The 18025-nt window shown below is 40.7% G+C and overlaps 1 long non-coding RNA gene across 4 annotated transcripts in view; it reads left to right on the top strand.

Annotated features, from left to right (window-relative positions):
* The window catches only part of LOC115757243, a 35481-nt gene extending 27356 nt beyond the window's left edge, over positions 1 to 8125 (top strand). For 3 of the 4 annotated variants that reach the window (XR_007199309.1, XR_007199311.1, XR_004017300.2), the window contains one exon: positions 4918 to 5036. This is a non-coding gene — a long non-coding RNA (uncharacterized LOC115757243). Of the gene's footprint in view, positions 1 to 4917; positions 5037 to 8061 lie in introns of those variants that run through there. The other variant, XR_007199310.1, reaches the window with a different exon arrangement.
* The last annotated feature ends 9900 nt before the right edge of the window (positions 8126 to 18025 follow it).

The following is an 18025-nucleotide window of genomic DNA, read 5'->3' as shown; positions in this document are numbered from 1 at the left end:
TTCTGATACAAAAGTATCAGATTTCTACTGCACCTATCCGTCACTACTTTTAAAGGGCATGCATTTGTTGAGACTGGAAGAGGCTGGTGATCGATTTCATAAGTGTTGCTGATATCTAATTTTATCGGTCCGTACTTTAATTTTTTCGTAAAATGAAATAGGCCAAAATTAGGTTAATTTTGCATTTTCCTTTCATTATTGCAAAATTAAAAATAAAAATTGACGGAAAAGTGGGCGGCCCAATCGCTCATGGCCGCCCACTCATTCACTCCCCCCTCTCCCTTATCTTCTGACCCCTCTCTCTCCACCTCCAAATTCGTCCACTCAAACTCACACTTCCGATTTCGACCCAAAAAAAAAAAGAAAAGAAAACCTCGCACTTATGAAAAAAAGCATCAACTCCACCTCCCTTATCCTCCAATCACGCCGCTCACAGGGGCTGGAGATCCGGGGGTTCTCGATGGAAAAAAGAGCAGGGAGCTCGGCTTCGCCGGACCAGCCGTACTTCTCGGACCAGTCCCCATCCGACGCTTCCCGGCGACTGTCAAAGCCGCTATGGGCCGTGGGGTCCCTCGCTTGATTCAGTCTTGCTGGTCGTTGAAATCAAGAGGCCGGCACTCGGCCATGTCTTCTCTGAGTCCTACCTTTTGCCTAGCAAAAGAACATATGAAGTGTTAATATTTTTGTAAGACGCTCAATTTGATATGAATATTTTTTTTTTATCACTTAAATGCTAATTTTTTTTTAAAAAATGGTTATTTCAATGTCAACTCCGGTACCTTCGTCGGAAATCACACTCGACATCTATGTGATTTGCTGAAGGATCCTAGTGAGCAAAAAAAAAAATTAAAAAAATTAATTAAAAAATTCATGTAATAGTAAAAGACTTAAAAATAAAAAATAAAAAAGGAAAGCAGAAGTTGCAGCGGTGAGGGCCGCCGCTGCAATTTCTGCTTCCCTTTTTTCATTGTTTTTAATTTTTAGGTTATTTTCTGTTTAATTTTAATTTTTTTTAAAAAAATTAACTATATTTAAGTTGAACAGTTCACGTGGATGCCACGTGAGTTGATATTTTTTAAAAAAATTGCCATGTAATATTAAAAAATTAATAATAAAAAAATCATGTGTACTGTTTGGCTGGAATTGGCACTTAGGTAATCATTTTTTTTTTATTTGGCACTTAAGTGATCCAGAAAAAATTATTGACATCAAAGTGAATCCCGTACACAAATATTGGCACCAAAGTGAGCAACGTTCCTACGTTGATTCCCTTCTTCTCTGCTTTCTCCATCTCCTCCTTCACACTCTTCAGCCAATTCTCAACATCCATGTGTATACGTTTTCCATCATACACGGCTTCATCGACAGAGCTCTGCACCCTTTCCCTCGCAGTCTCCAGCTCCTCGATTCCATTTTCCGAATCTTGGACGTAGCTCTTGTAGCACAGCACGTACCCAAATTGGCGTCCAATTGGAGCAATCAAGTACTCGACCAGTTTCGAAACTAGGCTCTGTGCGGCGGAGGTAGCAACAGCCTCACACATTACTTCTGTTCCTCTTCTTGTTACCTCCTTTTTATTATTCGCTCAAACACATGGGTGTGGAGGAAACTGAAAAGAGGACTGAACAAATATCGGTCCCTTTGAAATGAGTTTATATTGAAGTTATCTCACCCATTTTTGTTTCTTCTTCGGTTTTTTTTTTTTTTTTTTTTTTGGCATTTAAGTTTTTTATAGGGTCGAATCAATAGCACGCGAAAAGTAGATATATTGTGACACACGTACCACGAGTGGCTTCACAGTAAGGAGGCAAGGGGAACCGAGGTTTCTCGCGTGTTGACTTGTCTGCAAGTTGGTCAAAGATGAACTCAAGCCAAAAAAATCCTGACAATACCAGAACATAAGCAGACATATCAGTATAACGCAAAAACAAGTGGACACTGTGAGGGAAGAAAACAATAGGGAGCTGAGAATTCGTGGAAGATAGACTGTGATGGAGGAAGATGTTTCGATGCTTCAGCTTCCATTGGGAACAACCGGAGGACGAAAGGATTCTTTGCTGAGCTCTTGCAATGGCATGATGATATAGAGAGAGCAAGTAAAACACGTACAATTGCCGGGACAGGTTGATGCGTTGTTCTCGACAACTTGCGATTAAGAAATTGATTAGGTGAGAAATGTATAATATTAAATGTGCAATATCGTCCATAGATTGTATGAACAAAAAACATTAATAGATCTAATAAGTCTCTAAACTTTAATTCAATGTATAATGTCGTCCTTGAACTTTTAATTTGTTCAATGTAACTCTTGAACTTTAGGTAAATATTCAATCTAGTACCTCAAATATATATTTCCATTAATTCAAGTACATGAACAATGTCGAATATTTCCATATAATACAATGACTAAATTAAAATGTACTAAAAATTTAGAGATTAAATTGAAAAAATTAAAAATTCATCGACGATATTAAACATTGAACCAGAGTTTATTGACCATATTGAACAAATTTAAAAATCGAAAACGACATTACATATTGTGCTTAAGTTTAGGCACTGTTTGTATCATTTTCCAAAACGAAAATAGTCACATGAATATCTGAGCTTGAAACACCAGCTACCAATTTTCAACGACCACTCAAAGTCACGGTTTTGACCTAAAACCCGAAAAAGAGTCGCAGTTGAAAATTTCCAATCCAAATGAGCCATGTAGAACATGGAAAGCATGCGAATCCTACTAGATTGAACGGTCCAGATGCATTTGGGGACATGCATCCGGTGCATGCAAGGATGTCTCATTCCTTATCAGAACTCACTTGATGATCAGTGTGGCATCAGTTTTAAAATCTATTCTCATATCTAATGCCCTGCTTTTTTCGTGAAAAATAATTATTTAAAAAATAATCACACTTTTCGTTTGAAATAATTAATGAATAAAAAAATATTTTCACAATCGATAATATTTTGCATGTAGAGATTTGTGAAAATGATGAAAATATTATTCGGCCATTCATTTATTTCAGCCATTATTTTTAAATGTTTTTTCAATCACCTAGTTTTCACGAAAGAAACGAAGCCTAAATATGACGTGTAGACTCGAAGATTAATTTTTGCAGATATAGCGGCAGCAAGAGGCGAGGGTACCTCTTTTTCAAGCTCGTAGAAGGTGTTGAAGAGCACGAGATCTGCATCACCCACGTTCGAGAACTGCTTCATCACCAGGTCATACGAGCCCGGGTAAGACCCCAGCTTATACAGGAATGAAGGCATCTCCAAGGGATTGAGAGGCGGCAACCCCGGGACCTCGACGCTCCCTCCCGAGAGTGGAAGCTCGAGGAGCCCCTGATGGACATGGTAGTGTTTGTTGTTCACACCGCAGCTCTGCGTGAAGAAGGCGACCCCGAGCTTCTCTCATCGCTTGGCCACATCGAGCACCCACAGCATGAACCCGTCGTAGATGACCGCGATGACTGGTTGTGCCGGACGGTCGAGTTTCCAGATCAGTTCGGCTAGGGTTCTCGACTCGGAGGAGCTGCCCCGGGGGCTGGTCAGCTCTGCCGTGGCAATCGGAAATGGTCTCGATGTCAATGGAGGAGGCGGCGGCGAAGGGGCCGATGAGCATGGATTCCAAGAGGTGGAGGGCGGTGATGAGGGTGGTTTGAGGCCTTTGGAGGCGAGGCGCTTGGCGAATTGGAGCATTGGGCTGATGAGGCCTCAGACGGGGAGCGGGAGGACCAGTCCGTGAGCTTGTGGTGGTGGCCTGTGCGGAGAAGGCTCCATGTTCAGGCTCACTTGCTTTTCTTTCTTAAGAGTTAAGAGCCCTCTTATTTGTTTTAGGATAGGATGCAAATGTTTGATTGGTTCATTTAGGCAACAGAAATGATTATGTGAATGGGGACACTTGTTATTATTCTGTTTCCATCATATGGTCGTTTCGGTGACCTTAGTTTGTTGATTTTGCACATTTCTCATTGCAAAGATTGAATGCTTTATGTTGTTCCTTATTACATCGAACATCTGGTCTGTATTACTTAACAAGCATAGAGACCATCTTTTCTTCGGTAATTTCTGGTAAAGCCTAGGATTTACAACAGTCCAAGTCAAGTAGGATTGTCTTCACATTCTAATCATATACATGGTGCTGTTCGCTGTGCTCGACTTCAGGCCTATTGGCGGTATTTTGCTATTATTTGCTGTCTTTGAGGTTTAATAGAACAAGTAGTGAATTATATGCCGAGTGCTAGGTTTGCACTTTTACTGGTTGAGATGTGATGTTAGTGGCTAGAAAAACTTCACGAGGATCATATATTCTCAATTCATTCTAGTTAACATCGGTAGCATTGGCTAACATTGTGTCTCTATACCTACTGTTACATAGTCTAGCAAAAAAGTTTAAACTGTTAAGTGGAAAGGCTGCGTATATAAAGGATATTAAATCTCCACGTTCAAGCAATGTAGGATGTTAAACATCCCCTCTCTCGTGCAAACCTTGCTGAAACTCTGTCTTCCAGCGATGTGAGGTACTTAAACATCTAGTATTTCTCTGAGAAGGGTTACATTGTTGAGTTAGGTTTATACTTTAGATATAATCAACGTAATCAAGCTATATTGATGGTTAATGTTCTTTAATCGATCTGTTTAATGACTATATCTATTCCCTTGTAAATTGGTTTTCCTTTTAGACGCCTCTCTTCTGCTTTCCTTTGTTCTTCGTTTTCCCTGCTTGCATTTACTAGATTTAGAGTCTTAGCTTCTTCTCATTGACATCGGTTTCATAATCAGGATCATCATGATTTGTTTTAGTCCCTTATCCTAACTGAAGCAAAGGAATCCCTTTTCTAGTTCTATCTTTTGTTTCAGCTTCATTCTATCCAGATTCCAATAAATGTAAGTTCGACGTGATTTTGATTGTTTTAGGGCTACTGGTGAAGAAGGTTTTGTGTCTTCAAATGTGACTGCTTTATAGTTCTAGTTTATATTAGCATCTGTACACGGTGTTATCCGGGCGATGCCAGTATGGAGCTATATGCATATGCCACACACTACAAAAAAACAAGGATTTAGTCACGGATTTTGCCACGAAAAATTGACCAAAATTTGTCGCTAAACCGATTTGCGACGAAAATTAGCGACGAAAAAATATTCGTCGCCAATTCGGCGTCGCAAAATTTAGCAACGAAAAAATAAAGTTCGTCGCTAAATAGCGACGAATTTTGCGACGAATATTTATCCGTGGCTAATTAGCGACGAATAAGTTTCGTCGCAAATTAGCCACGAATTTTGCGACTAATTACTTTCCGTGGCAAATTAGCGACGAAACTTATTCGTCGCTAATTAGCCACAAAAAAAAATGTCGTCACTAAATTTAGCGACAAATTTTGTGTTCGTCGCTAAATTTAGCGACGAAAAAATAATTTTTCGTCGCGAAATTTTGCGACGCCAGATTAACCACGAATTTTTTTTCGTGGCAAAATTCATCGCAAAACCCAATTAGCGACGAATTTTGCCGAATTTTTCGTGGCAAATTTGCTACGAATTTCTATCTACAGAAGGGGCTCGGAAACCGTGTTTAGCTCACCAGCCTTCTCAGGGGAGATTGATGTTGGGCTAGGAATCGGATGTAGGCACGCTGAAACCAAACTCACCACAGTTGACAAAAACCTTTCGAAGAAGAAGAAGAAGGAAATGCTATTATTGAACTTTATGGACGATTAAAAATATTTGCAGGACCTTCTTACATTGCTTTTTAATACAGGAAAGAAAACAGAACAAATATGAAGAAAGGAAGAAAGAAAGAACACAGGTTACAAACTTGACTCTTTGAGTCCAGTTTCTACTCTGCAAATCTTCCCTCTCGTTTTCCCACGATCATCTTCTCTCTCTCTCCCTCCCTCCGACCCTGGATCTAAAGAGCTGGCCATATGCCCACTACTTTTTCTTCGGTTTGCCTTAAGCAAAGTTACAGACACAGTCGAGGCCTCTTCCAATGGCTCTTCCTTCTTCTTTCGCATGTCCTGTGTTTTATACTCGTACTGTTAGGTTAAGAGGAGACCTTGCTAACGTCCTTGCTGGATCTGTTGTACTTCATGTGGCTGTTCACGAGCTGCCCCGCCGCGATAGCCGACATGAGAGAGAGCTCGCCGGCGAGGACAGAGCCGAGAGATGGAGATGGAGATCGGGGGCTCGAGCTCGGGCTCGGGCTCGGGCTCGGGGCGGACGGCTGGAAGGACGGCTGCAAGCTGTGGGCGTCGCGGCCTGAGTTGTGGGGAACAGAGAGGCGGTGGGGTGGAGGTCGACGACGGCTACGCGAGGCTGGCGGGCGAGCGGCGACGGCCTCAACGGTGGGTTGACGACGAAGGCGGGTGGTGGTCAGCTGGAGGCTGGCGTCGGCTGGGGGGGCTACCGAATGAAGAAGAAGAAGAAGAAGAAGAAGACGACGAAGAAGAAGAAGATGATGAACAGGGGGAAGGGGGGGGTCTGTTCACACCAAGAGGAGGAAGAGAGAAGGTGAGTAGGGAGAAGGGAGAGAAGGACGAAGAGAGAGAAGGTGAGTGGGGTTAGGCGGGGGAAATTGAATCTTGTGGAGAGCGGAATGATAGAAAGGGGGCGGGAGAATTTATATAATGGGGTTAGGCGGGAGAAAAGAGTGGGAATCGCAAAATTTCGAAAGCTCCCTAAAAAATTTAGCGACGAAATAAAGTCCTTTCGTGGCTAAGTAGCGACGAAAGATGAAATTCGTCGCAAAATTTGCGACAAATTCTCATTTCGTCGCAAATTGCTGATATGAATTAAATAAAAAGAAAAAAAAATAATTAGCGACGAAATAATAATTTCGTCACTAATTTCCAGAATAAATTAAATAAATTTGTGACAAAATGTATTATTTCGTTGCAAATTTAGCGACTAACACTGTTTTTTCGTCGCAAATTAAATAAATTGAACATTTTATTTTTTTTTATTTCCTTCATATTAGCGACGAATAATACATTTCGTCACTAAATTAGCGACGAAAATAATGAATCGTCGCTAATTTTAATATTTTCTTTGTTATTTTTATTCATAGTGCTAATTTTGCGACGAAAATCGACGTTCGTCGCTAATTAGCGACGAACATCGAATTTCGTCGCTAACTTTTAATATAAGAATTTGTGACGAAAAAGCACGTTCGTCGCTAATTGGCGATGAAGCCCATTTTCGTCGCAAAGGAGATAGTGACGAATAATTAATTCATGGCCATTTTCGTCGCTAATTAGCCACGAAAAATTTTTCGTCGCTAATTAGCGACAAACGTCGATTTTCGTCGCTAAATTTTACTAAAAGAATTTGTGACGAAAAAGGACGTTCGTCGCTAATTGGCGACGAAGCCCATTTTCGTCGCAAAGGAGATAGTGACGAATAATTATTTCATGGCCATTTTCGTCGCTAATTAGCCACGAAAAATTTTTCGTCGCTAATTAGCCACGAAAAATTTTTCGTCGCTATTTTCGTCGCTAGTGGATGACGAATTTTTTCGTCGCTTATTTCGTCGCAAATAGCGATGAATATTAATTTTGTCACTATTTTCATCGGAAATTAGCGACGAATTTTTTTCGTGGCAAATTTTTCATGGCTAAATCCGTGTTTTTTTGTAGTGACAGCAGTTTATTAAATCACATGTATGGTACTGAGATAAATTTGTTCTGTTTCAATCAATTTCATTGTCTGATGTTGGCAGCTGTTGCTAGTTCACCCTCTTGATCCATCAGATTATTTTTTGCCGGTATGTGTTGGTTGCTAATCTTGGTGTCTCTAGTCTAAGGCCCATGGTTCCTGGGGATGATATGCCATTCTATGTCAGCTTTACAATATGCACCAGTACTTTTTCCGATCGTACCAATTAATACATCCGATGTCAAATGGGTGCAATTTATGATGTTGGTCATCGTCCTAATCTACTGACAAATGATTCAACTGTGTTTGCAATGTCGTATCGATGATTTTCTGTTCACTCTTTAGTTTATCGATTGCCTTTTGTTGCGGGAAGTGTTCGAAAGAGGTCTCAGGAAGCATATCTATTGGCAGGTCAAATTACAGGGTTAATGCACTTCTGGTGGAGGCACTAATCTTTGGAAAGCTATTCAATGCTTTCTCCCTCATCACTGTGTATCAATCGCACGTATCTAGTATTGCGGAAATTTATTCTGCTATCGGCGGGATAAGCCGTTCTCTGTTAGCTTCTTGATGGACAAACTGGTTTCCAGGCAGCGGTGGTTCTTGTTAATGGCTGACTGCTTTCGCATTCCAAGATGCACACTCGTGCTCTGGCGAGATATTGGCCCCAGTAATGGCGGAGATGGGTGATAATTCTAATAGTATAATACTGTTTCTGGATTGCCTCTGGTAGTTGATGAAATCCTTTGATATGTATCCGCCGCACCGGGAATGCAATATCTACTGCAACCTTCAATTTTGACCCACGTCGGAGCCTTTTGTGTTATTAGTTTGTTTGTAAAACAAACTAAGAGGTGCCTTATCCCACATCTCTTAGTTAAAATGTGAGTATGCACGTGGACTAGATTTGACACTAATCAACAATAACCATTGTGTCTGTTAAAATTGTGTCTCGAGTTTGAGCCCGTTTACGAGACCTGACACACGTGGAGTATTTACTGCTCAATCTATGCGCATCATTTTTCTTCATGCGGGATGACAAGCAAAATCAGAAGATTTGTTTTCAGACAGTGCATGCTCAATGAAGATGGGGCTCTATTTGTCTTCTTGTCTTTATGCTCTTGTCTCTTTGCTAGCTTTTCATCACTTGGCCGACAAGAGGAAAGTGAAGGTCAGAAGAATGCACATCTATTTATTTTCCTTATTGCTTGTGGGTGACCATCCATCATCATTAGATTCTCCATGGATTATGGTGAAGGTGGGAACAGAAAGATAAAATATCTTCATGGACTTTTTTCAAGAAGAAATCTAATGATGATGTTTTCTTGTCTCCTTCACCTATCCCATAAGAAGGAGCAAAGACCTCTATAAAGAGAGAGGCAAGAGAACAAGAGCTCAAGAGACAATGAGAGTCTAGAGCTTGGAGAGGTTTGTTCATCGCGTCGAGTCCATCGAGTTAAGTTATTAAACACAGTGGGTATCGGATGTATAATCTAGGATTGGGAAACACTTGAGCGCAAATGATTGTAATATTGTAATTCTCCGATTTATTAGTGAATTATTTTGTTGTTGACTCTCCTGTAGACGTAGGTTCCGACATTCAGACCGAACCACGTATATCTTGTCTCCTTTATTGTTCCTCGTTTTATTTCTCTGTCGATTTCTTTAGCTCCCGATATAATTGCAAAGGTCACACTCTTCATCCGCTGCGGTACCGATTTCGCAACAATTGGTACCAGAGGTAAGACTTTGCAATTATGTCCGGAGCCGTAGTAGAAGTTAAGAAATTTAACGAGAAGAATAACTTTGAGTTATGGAGCGTCAAGATAGAGGAGCTATTGACAGCTCATGGTTTGGCCGAAGCATTGGAGGGCGAGGACAAATTGCCTAAAACAATAAAAGATGCCGACAAGGATGAGCTAATGAGAAAGGCTCGGAGCATAATCCCGTTGAACCTATTGGATGAGGCGTTAATAGAGGTAGCCAATGAAAAAAATGCCGCAGCAATATGGGCAAAACTTTGAGCCTTCTATGTTACAAAGTGTTTGAACAATCGATTATACATGCTAAAGAGGATGTTTATGTTTCGATACACTAAAGGTACGTCCATCGGATCTCATCTAGATGAGTTTAATAAACTCATGATGGATTTGAAGAATGTCGGAAAGATTCTAGACGATGAAGAACAAGGAATGATGTTGTTGGCATCTCTACCATAATCATGGGAGCACTTCACTGTCTCCTTGTTATAAGGGCGTACTACGATTACCTCAAAAGAGGTAAAATCTGCCATGTTTTCAAAGGAGCGGCAGCGAAAGTTGCAAAATGACAATCTAGCTCAAGATGGAGCACGAGGACTGGTGATTCGAGACAGAGATCAACATCGATGGCCCAGCAGCAGCAGAGGCAAAAGCAGGTCAAAATCGTGACATAGGAAATTTAAAGGTCGCGTGAAATGCTTTGAATGTCACGAGAAAGGGCACATGCAGAGAGATTGTCCAAAATTGATAAATAAAAGCAAGAGGCAAAATGCCACAAGCAATGTGGCGAATGTTGTCTAGCAGAGTACCGGTGATAGCGAGGCTGTCCTATGTGCATCAACGAGTTTGTCAGGAAACGAATGGGTCCTAGATTCCAGATGTTCCTATCACATGACCCCTCATAGGAACTAGTTCACTACATACCAAATTGCGGATGGTGCTAGAGCTCGTTGGGGAATAATGCAACCTTGTAAGGTTGTGGGGATAGGGACAGTTCATATCCGGATGCACGATGGCGTAGAGCGGACGCCGACGCACGTAAGGCATGTACCAAAACTCAAGAAGAACCTTATTTCTCTAGGGACACTTGATGACATCGGGTGCAAGTACACCATTGAAGGTGGAGTACTGAAGATCTCTCGGAGTGCCATGACAAGGATAAAAGGGAAGAAGACGATTCTTTCTATCATTTACTAGGAGAGACCGTGATCGAACCTACTGCAATTTCATCCGGTAAGTTAAATTCAAGCTTAATTCAGTTATGACATATGCGGTTAGGGCACATGAGTGAGGCAGGTATGACAATACCGAGTGAAAAAGAGTTGTTGAAAAGTCGGAAGACGTAAAAACTAGACCTATGTGAGCACTGCATCTTCGAGAAGCAGCGCCCGGTTAAATTCGGTACAGCTATGCATTCGATCAAGCAACTAGTCGAATACATTCATTCGGACGTCCGAGGACAATCTCCAGTTCCTTCGAAAAGAGGTGCCGGATATATACCGACATTCATCGACGACTATTCAAGAAAGGTATGGGTATACTTCTCGAAGCACAAATATAAGGTGTTTGATCGGTTCAAAAATTTTAAGGCATTGATTGAGAAGCAGACAGGAAAACAAATCAAGTGCCTAAGAATCGATAATAGCATGGAGTTCTGTGGTAAGGATTTTACCGAGTTCCGCAAAAAAAAAAGAGATCGTGAGACATCGCACAATTCCTCAAACACCACAACAAAATGGCGTTGCAGAACGAAAGAACAGAATTCTACTTGAGCGAGCTTAGTGCATGCCTTCGCATGCGGAACTGCGAAAGGAATTTTGGGCCGAAGTAGTGAACATTGTTTGTTTCCTGGTTAATCAATCTCCATCTTCCGTTATCGAGTGGAAGACTCCCGAGGAAGTATGGTCGGGAAAACCTATTGATTACTCCGGATTGCGGATATTTGGATGTACGGCGTATGCTCGCGTGAGGGATGATAAGCTTGAACCGAGGGCAAAGAAGTGCATATTTTTGGGTTATGTAGAAGGGGTGAAAGGCTACCGATTGTGGTATGCTAATCCCATATCGCCCCATTTTATAATCAGCATAAACGTGATTTTCAACGAAACTACCATGCTTCAAAAGAGGAATCTTGAGACTCAACCGGTAGAGCAAATAGATCATGGTGTCAAAAGTGAGGTGGAGCTTATAGAGACTTCAAGGATAACAGAGGAAGACACTGCAGACGAGGCCACAGTTCCAAAAGACGGTGATACGGACTAACCAACAGAGCCGTAGCGTAATATAGCCACAAGCAGATAGAAAAGGCAAATCAAACCACCGGTACGTTATGATTATTCTGATATTACGTGTGCATTGATTGTAGATGATGAAATAGAGACATATGAGCCTTCATTATACTCTGAGGCGATGGCTAGTGCTAAGTCATCGCAGTGGCTAGAAGCTTTGAGAAAAGAAATAGAATCGCTCTATCGAAATTAGACATGGGAACCGGCCAAAATACTCAAAAGTCAGAAGATTGTTGGGTGCAAATGGGTCTACAAGCCGAAGGAGGGCATTCCCGGTATCGAGGCAGCAAGGTACAAAGCAAGGCTTGTTGCAAAGGAGTATACTCAGCAAGAAGGCATCGACTATAATGAGGTGTTCTCTCTTGTGGCAAGACATACTTCTATTCGTGCATTACTTGCCTTAGTTGCTACACATGATCTCGAGATGGAACAACTAGATGTGAAAACAGTGTTTCTTCATGGAGAGTTGGAGGAACAAATTTATATGAGGTAACTAGAGGGCTTTGCTATTCCGAGTAAAGAGGACCATGTTTGCTTATTAAAGAAATCTTTGTATGGGCTAAAACAGTCTCCTAGACAGTGGTATAAGTGTTTTGACGATTTTATGGCTAGTCGAGACTATTCAAAAAGTCAAATGGATAGCTGTGTTTATTTCAGGAGACTAGAGGATGGATCTTTGATTTATCTATTATTATATATTGATGACATGTTAATAGCAGCTAAACATATGTCCGATATTGATGTGTGGAAGCGGCGATTGAGTACTGAGTTTGAAATGAAAGATTTAGGTGCTGCTAAGAAGATATTGAGTATGGAAATTTTGTGTGACAAGGCTGCAGGGATTTGCGTCTATCCCAAAAGAAATATATTGAGAAAATCGCGACACGATTTAACATGCAATCAGCAAAATCCGTAAGTACACCTTTAGCTGCACATTTTAAACTTTTGATAAGTTATTACCGTAGACTCAAGAGGAGGAGGAGGAGCATATGTCCCGTGTTCCATATTCTAGTGCAGCGGGTAGTATTATGTACGCCATGGTATGCACTAGGCCCGACATTTTACAAGTCGTAAGCGTTGTCAGCCATTACATGAAACGCCCGGGTAAAACACATTGGAAAGCTATGAAATTGATTCTCAGATATTTGAAGGGGACTACAAACGTTGGTATTATATACCGAAGAGACGAGAATGGCAATGAGACCACAAGGTATGTGGATTCGGATCATGCGGGTAACTTAGACAGCCGCAGATCGTTAGCGGGGTACCCGTTTACGCTAGCAGGTGGTGCGGTAAGTTGGAAAGTATCCTTACGGGATCATGTTGCTTTGTCATCAACTCGAGGCGAGTACATAGCACTGAATTTTGTAGCAAAAGAGGTGATATGGCTGAGAGGTCTGCTCTCGGATCTTGGACTTGAGCAGAAAAGCGTCACTATATATTGTGACAACCAAGGTGCAATATATCCGACTTATAATTCGATATATCATGAGCGAACAAAGCATATTGACATCAAGTACCATTTTATCCGAGATGTCATAACGATGACCATTATTGTTGTTATGAAAATAGCAACAACAGAGAACTCGGCGGATATGATGACAAAGCAAGTTCCTTTGGCGAAGCTCGAGCACTGCTAGAGCTCAATCGGCATCCGTAGAATATGAGCACCCATCGAGGCGCCGGGAGAGCTAGCATGAATAATTAAGCACAATGACTTAGTTGCAAACGTCGAGCCAAGATGGAGAATTGTTAAAATTGTGTCTCAAGTTTGAGCCTGTTTACGAGACTTGACACATGTAGAGTATTTGCTACTTAATCCACGCACATCCTTTCTCTTCATGCGGGATGACAAGCAAAATCAGAAGATTTGTTTTCAAACAGAAAGAATGAAGGATATGGAAACCCTAGCATTAAAGAAGTGCATGCTCAATGAAAATGGGGCTTCATTTGTCTTCTTGCCTTTATGCTCTTGTCTGTTTGCTAGCTTTTCATCACTTGGCCGACAAGAGGAAAGTAAAGGTCAGAGGAGTGCACGTCCATTTCTTTTCTTTATTGCTTGTGGGTGCCCATCGACCATCCATCATCATTAGATTCCCCATGGATTATGGTGAATGTGAGAGCCGAAAGATAAGATATCTTCATGGACTTTTTTCAAGAAGAAATCTAATGAAGATGTTTTCTTGTCTCCTTCACCTATCCCATAAGAAGGAACAAAGACCTCTGTGAAGAGAGTGGCAAGAGAACAAGAGCTCAAGAGAAGACGAGAGTTTGGAGCTCCGACAGGTTTGTTCGTCGCATCGAGTCCATCAAGTTGAGTTATTAAACACTATAGGTATCGAGGTGTATAATTTAGGATTGAGAAACACTTGAGCGTAAGTGATTGTAATCATGTAATTCTCCAATTTATTAGTGGATTATTTTGTTATTGGCTCTCCCGTGACGTAGGTTCTGACATTCGGACCGAACCACGTATATCTTGTGTCATTTATTGTTCATCGTTTTATTTCTCTATCGATTTCTATAGCTCCCGATATAATTACAAAGGTCACAATCCGCTTCCGCTGCGGTACAGATTTCACAACAAGATCCTAGTGAAACAGTGCGATTGCTCATAAAGGGCTCTTACAACCTTTGAAGAGCTATGTTCGAATTGTGTCTATTCGGATATAATTTCTTAACCTTTGAAAGGTTATGCCCGTGCGAACATAACTCCTTAGCCTTTAAAAAGCTACGTCTGTTCGGACATAACTTCTTAACCCGTGAAAGATTGTGTCTCTTCAAATGATTTCTCTATAAATTATTAATTGTTTCTATTCAATTCATGACTACTTCACTTTCAATTTTCATTCTTTCCAAATAAGAGAAATATAGCTTTCCTTTCTGATTATTTCCTAAATAGCTCTTGGAGAATTTTTATAATTGATATCTAATAATCTTGCTTGAGACTCTGTTGTATCCTGAAGGATCTTTACCGGTAACTATTAGCAACATTGTGGGGCAAATAATTCCTTAAAGAGAGTATTATCACACCTCAGAGTCCGATTTGGTTGTTCATCTCATTCCCGACAAAATTTCCCAATATTTTGCATGTAAATGGTCGTACCATTTTTATCCAGTGATTATTCTACGACTCTACCGACACACGGCTCATGAGCTCCTCCACAAACTCATCGATGATTTAATCGATGCTCCCGCCTTCGCCGATTGTCGCCTTGGCCACTTTGGTCTTGGCATAACTTAGTGTGAAAGGATTGCGAGTTTTATGGATCACATCTTTGGTCTTTGAAGATCGCTGGGTATTTGTATTTGAACACACACACACACACACACACACATATATATATATATATTTGTCCAAGTATTTGAACACATATGACTTGATACAATCTAAACCGTAAATTCCGATGTCTAATTGTTACGAAATTAACTACATGGATCTTGTAGTCCACTAGATCACTAGCTCATCACATATAACAAAAGAAAATACCATATAAATTTTACACTTTGACTGGCTTTATCCATCACATTATTCATAGAAAAAACTGAGTCTATCCAATAATTTCTCGGGTGAGGGTGATTGGGTCCAATCACCATGTGTCGTCTCCACCAATACGCCAATAAATTTTCGTCGTCTGTCCATCTAGACACTATTGAACCTAGATTTTCGGGGAGGGTCGCGACAAACACCGATCATGACAAGACCAGCTCTCTCCTCCCCTCTATCTTCTCGGCCTTGCACTTGTCACACCCCTCCCCACCACCATGTACGCCGACACACGCCGCCGCCATCGTCGGGAATCACACCGCTCACACCGCCTCCGTCACATGCCTCATGCCACTACGGCCGGCGTCTCCTCTGGTTTTCACCTCCTTCGCTATCGCAGCATCTCCTCCCTTGTCCTTTTCTTTTGTTTTTTCTTGCTTGCATGTGACCAGAGGAGGTGATTCACTATTCAAGAAAAAATGGCACGATAGAGTAGCAAACCCAGGAAATGCTGCATCAATGGCTATGCACTTTGCACCCTTTAATTCGATGATTCATAGTCTAAAAATTACTGAATTATGCAACAATTTTCTATTTCTACTGGGTATTCAAAGAAGTCAACGATCCAATAGAAAGGTCTCCCTTTTTTTAAAAAACCCAACTAAAAACTCGTCACGCGACTTAATACGTTGTAAGATATCTCAGTACACTTAGCATTTCCCTAGAATAAGTAGTGGAATAAGGAAAAAAAATTAAAAATAAATCAAAAACTAAAAATAACCTAAAAATAAAAAAGTTGCAGTGGCGAGGGTTGTCCGTAACTTCTTCTTTTTTTAGATTGTTTTTCCGTTTAATTTTAATTTATAAAAAGTTTAACTTATTTTTTAGTTTAAAATTCCACATGGACTCGACGTGGACACCACGAGGCTTGATTTAAAAAAAATATATATTTGTCATGTAATGTTAACAAATTAAAAATAAATTATATGTAATTAGTTGGCCGGAATTTCTCGTCGTTGGCACTTAAGTGATTATTTTTTCTCTAATTTATCACTTAAGTGATCAAAAAAATATTCGCATTAAAGTGAGCACCGTACACAAGTATTGGCATTCCAGGTGTCTTTTTGCCTTTGAAAATTTCTAGGTGTACAGCATTTTTAAATTAAGGACAAGTTTTAAATGCTGAAGTAAACGACGGCAATTGCTTGACGTAGCTAAAATGTGATTTGATTTCTCTGTTGCACTTATTTTAACCGGTCGAATGTTGATTGCATAAGTCTAAATCACCCGGTCTTGCCTCCAAAAGGTCAAAGGTTTGAATCCTTAATTGTCTTCAGACAAAAAAACGAGGACCAAAATTAGCCTGATCCTTCTAAAGCTAGCAGCACTCGAGACGAGGCTTTCTCTAAATATCAAAAAGCTTCGATTTATAAAAAAAAAAACCAAAAAGCAGACAGATTGTAATTTATAAAAAAAAAAAACAAAAAATACACCAAATAGATAAATCTCAGCTTAGCCTCGATTTCTGACTCTTCCTCCAGGTCCAGGCTCCAGCACAATATTCATTAATTAGATTAATTAATCCGTGGAAGTTTGATTAATGTGGGTCCGCAGTTTTCGCTTGGAGTTAGGTCTTCAGTGGCAGTTTCTCTTCTAAGTTGGGTTTGGGCCTGCAGTCGTTGACGCCTCCTTGTACGCGTTAGCTACATCGTACGCGACTATTTGAAGTTTAAATATACTTCGAAATGTACATATATCGATTTGGTTCTCGCTCGCAAACATGTGGTGTTCAATTGTGACTTGATCTTGTTGCGAAAGAACGCCAAGAGATACAGAAGTCAAAGCGCAAAATAGCGAAAGACGAAAGAAAAATCAAAACGCAGGAGACACAATATACGTGTGAAAAACCCAAAAAGGGAAAAAAAATCACAGGGAGAGATAGAGGTTTCACTATTTTCAATAACAAGTACAAGCGTACAATCTAAAGATCCAAAGATCTAACGAGAAGAATTGAAGAACAAATAAAAGGAGCAGAAGCGGAAACAAGCGTCTTAATGTAATATGCAACATATCCCTTTTATAGCCCCTTTTGAAAAAAAAACCCCAAAACAAAAGTACATGATCCAAAATAACCATCATATCTAATTTGGAAATGAAAACTCAGCGGATCACGTAAGTGTATCCGACAGCATAAGGTTTTTTGGCTGTGACGGATACGATTGTGGTCATCCAGGTATACGACCTAGTGTATAGTAACTAGTAAGCAAGGATGACAGTGAGTCGAGCCTCGCGGGAAGTTTGGGCTCGACTTGATGAGGGCTCGACATCGGCTTGCCTAATTTCAAGCTTGGCTTGCACTCGAGCTGCTCAATTATCTTATGTAGAGTAGACTTGCGAGCCTCATCGGATTCCGATTTTTCTTTCTCTTTCTCTAAAGAATAGAGTTCGAAGTTTGGCGTTGTATTGGCATCACTCATTAATACTATGTGTTGATTCTTCTATTACTCTACCGACGCACGACTCACGAGCTTCTCCATGAACTCATCAATGTTCTAGTCGAAGCTCCCGCGTTCCCCATCGCCGCCTTCGCCGCCGCCATCCACCTCATCGTGCTCCCCACCATCTCCCTCCCTATCTCTCCTCCTCCCACCACTCACGCGCCTCTCTCCAACTCCTCCCTCCATAATTAATTTCCTAATCAAGATCAAGATAAAAATACGTGTATGGAATTTTTGTGAAGCTCATTGAACAATTGACTATGTCTATAAATACAAGGATTAGGTAAAAAGTAAAATAGTGTTAATTGTCTATGGTTGCTTCTTAACCAATTTTTTCTAGCG

The sequence above is a fragment of the Rhodamnia argentea genome, chromosome 1 (genome assembly GCF_020921035.1).
Source record: "Rhodamnia argentea isolate NSW1041297 chromosome 1, ASM2092103v1, whole genome shotgun sequence".
Classification (NCBI taxonomy): Eukaryota; Viridiplantae; Streptophyta; class Magnoliopsida; order Myrtales; family Myrtaceae; genus Rhodamnia; species Rhodamnia argentea.
This window is presented reverse-complemented; position numbering and strand designations above follow the sequence as displayed.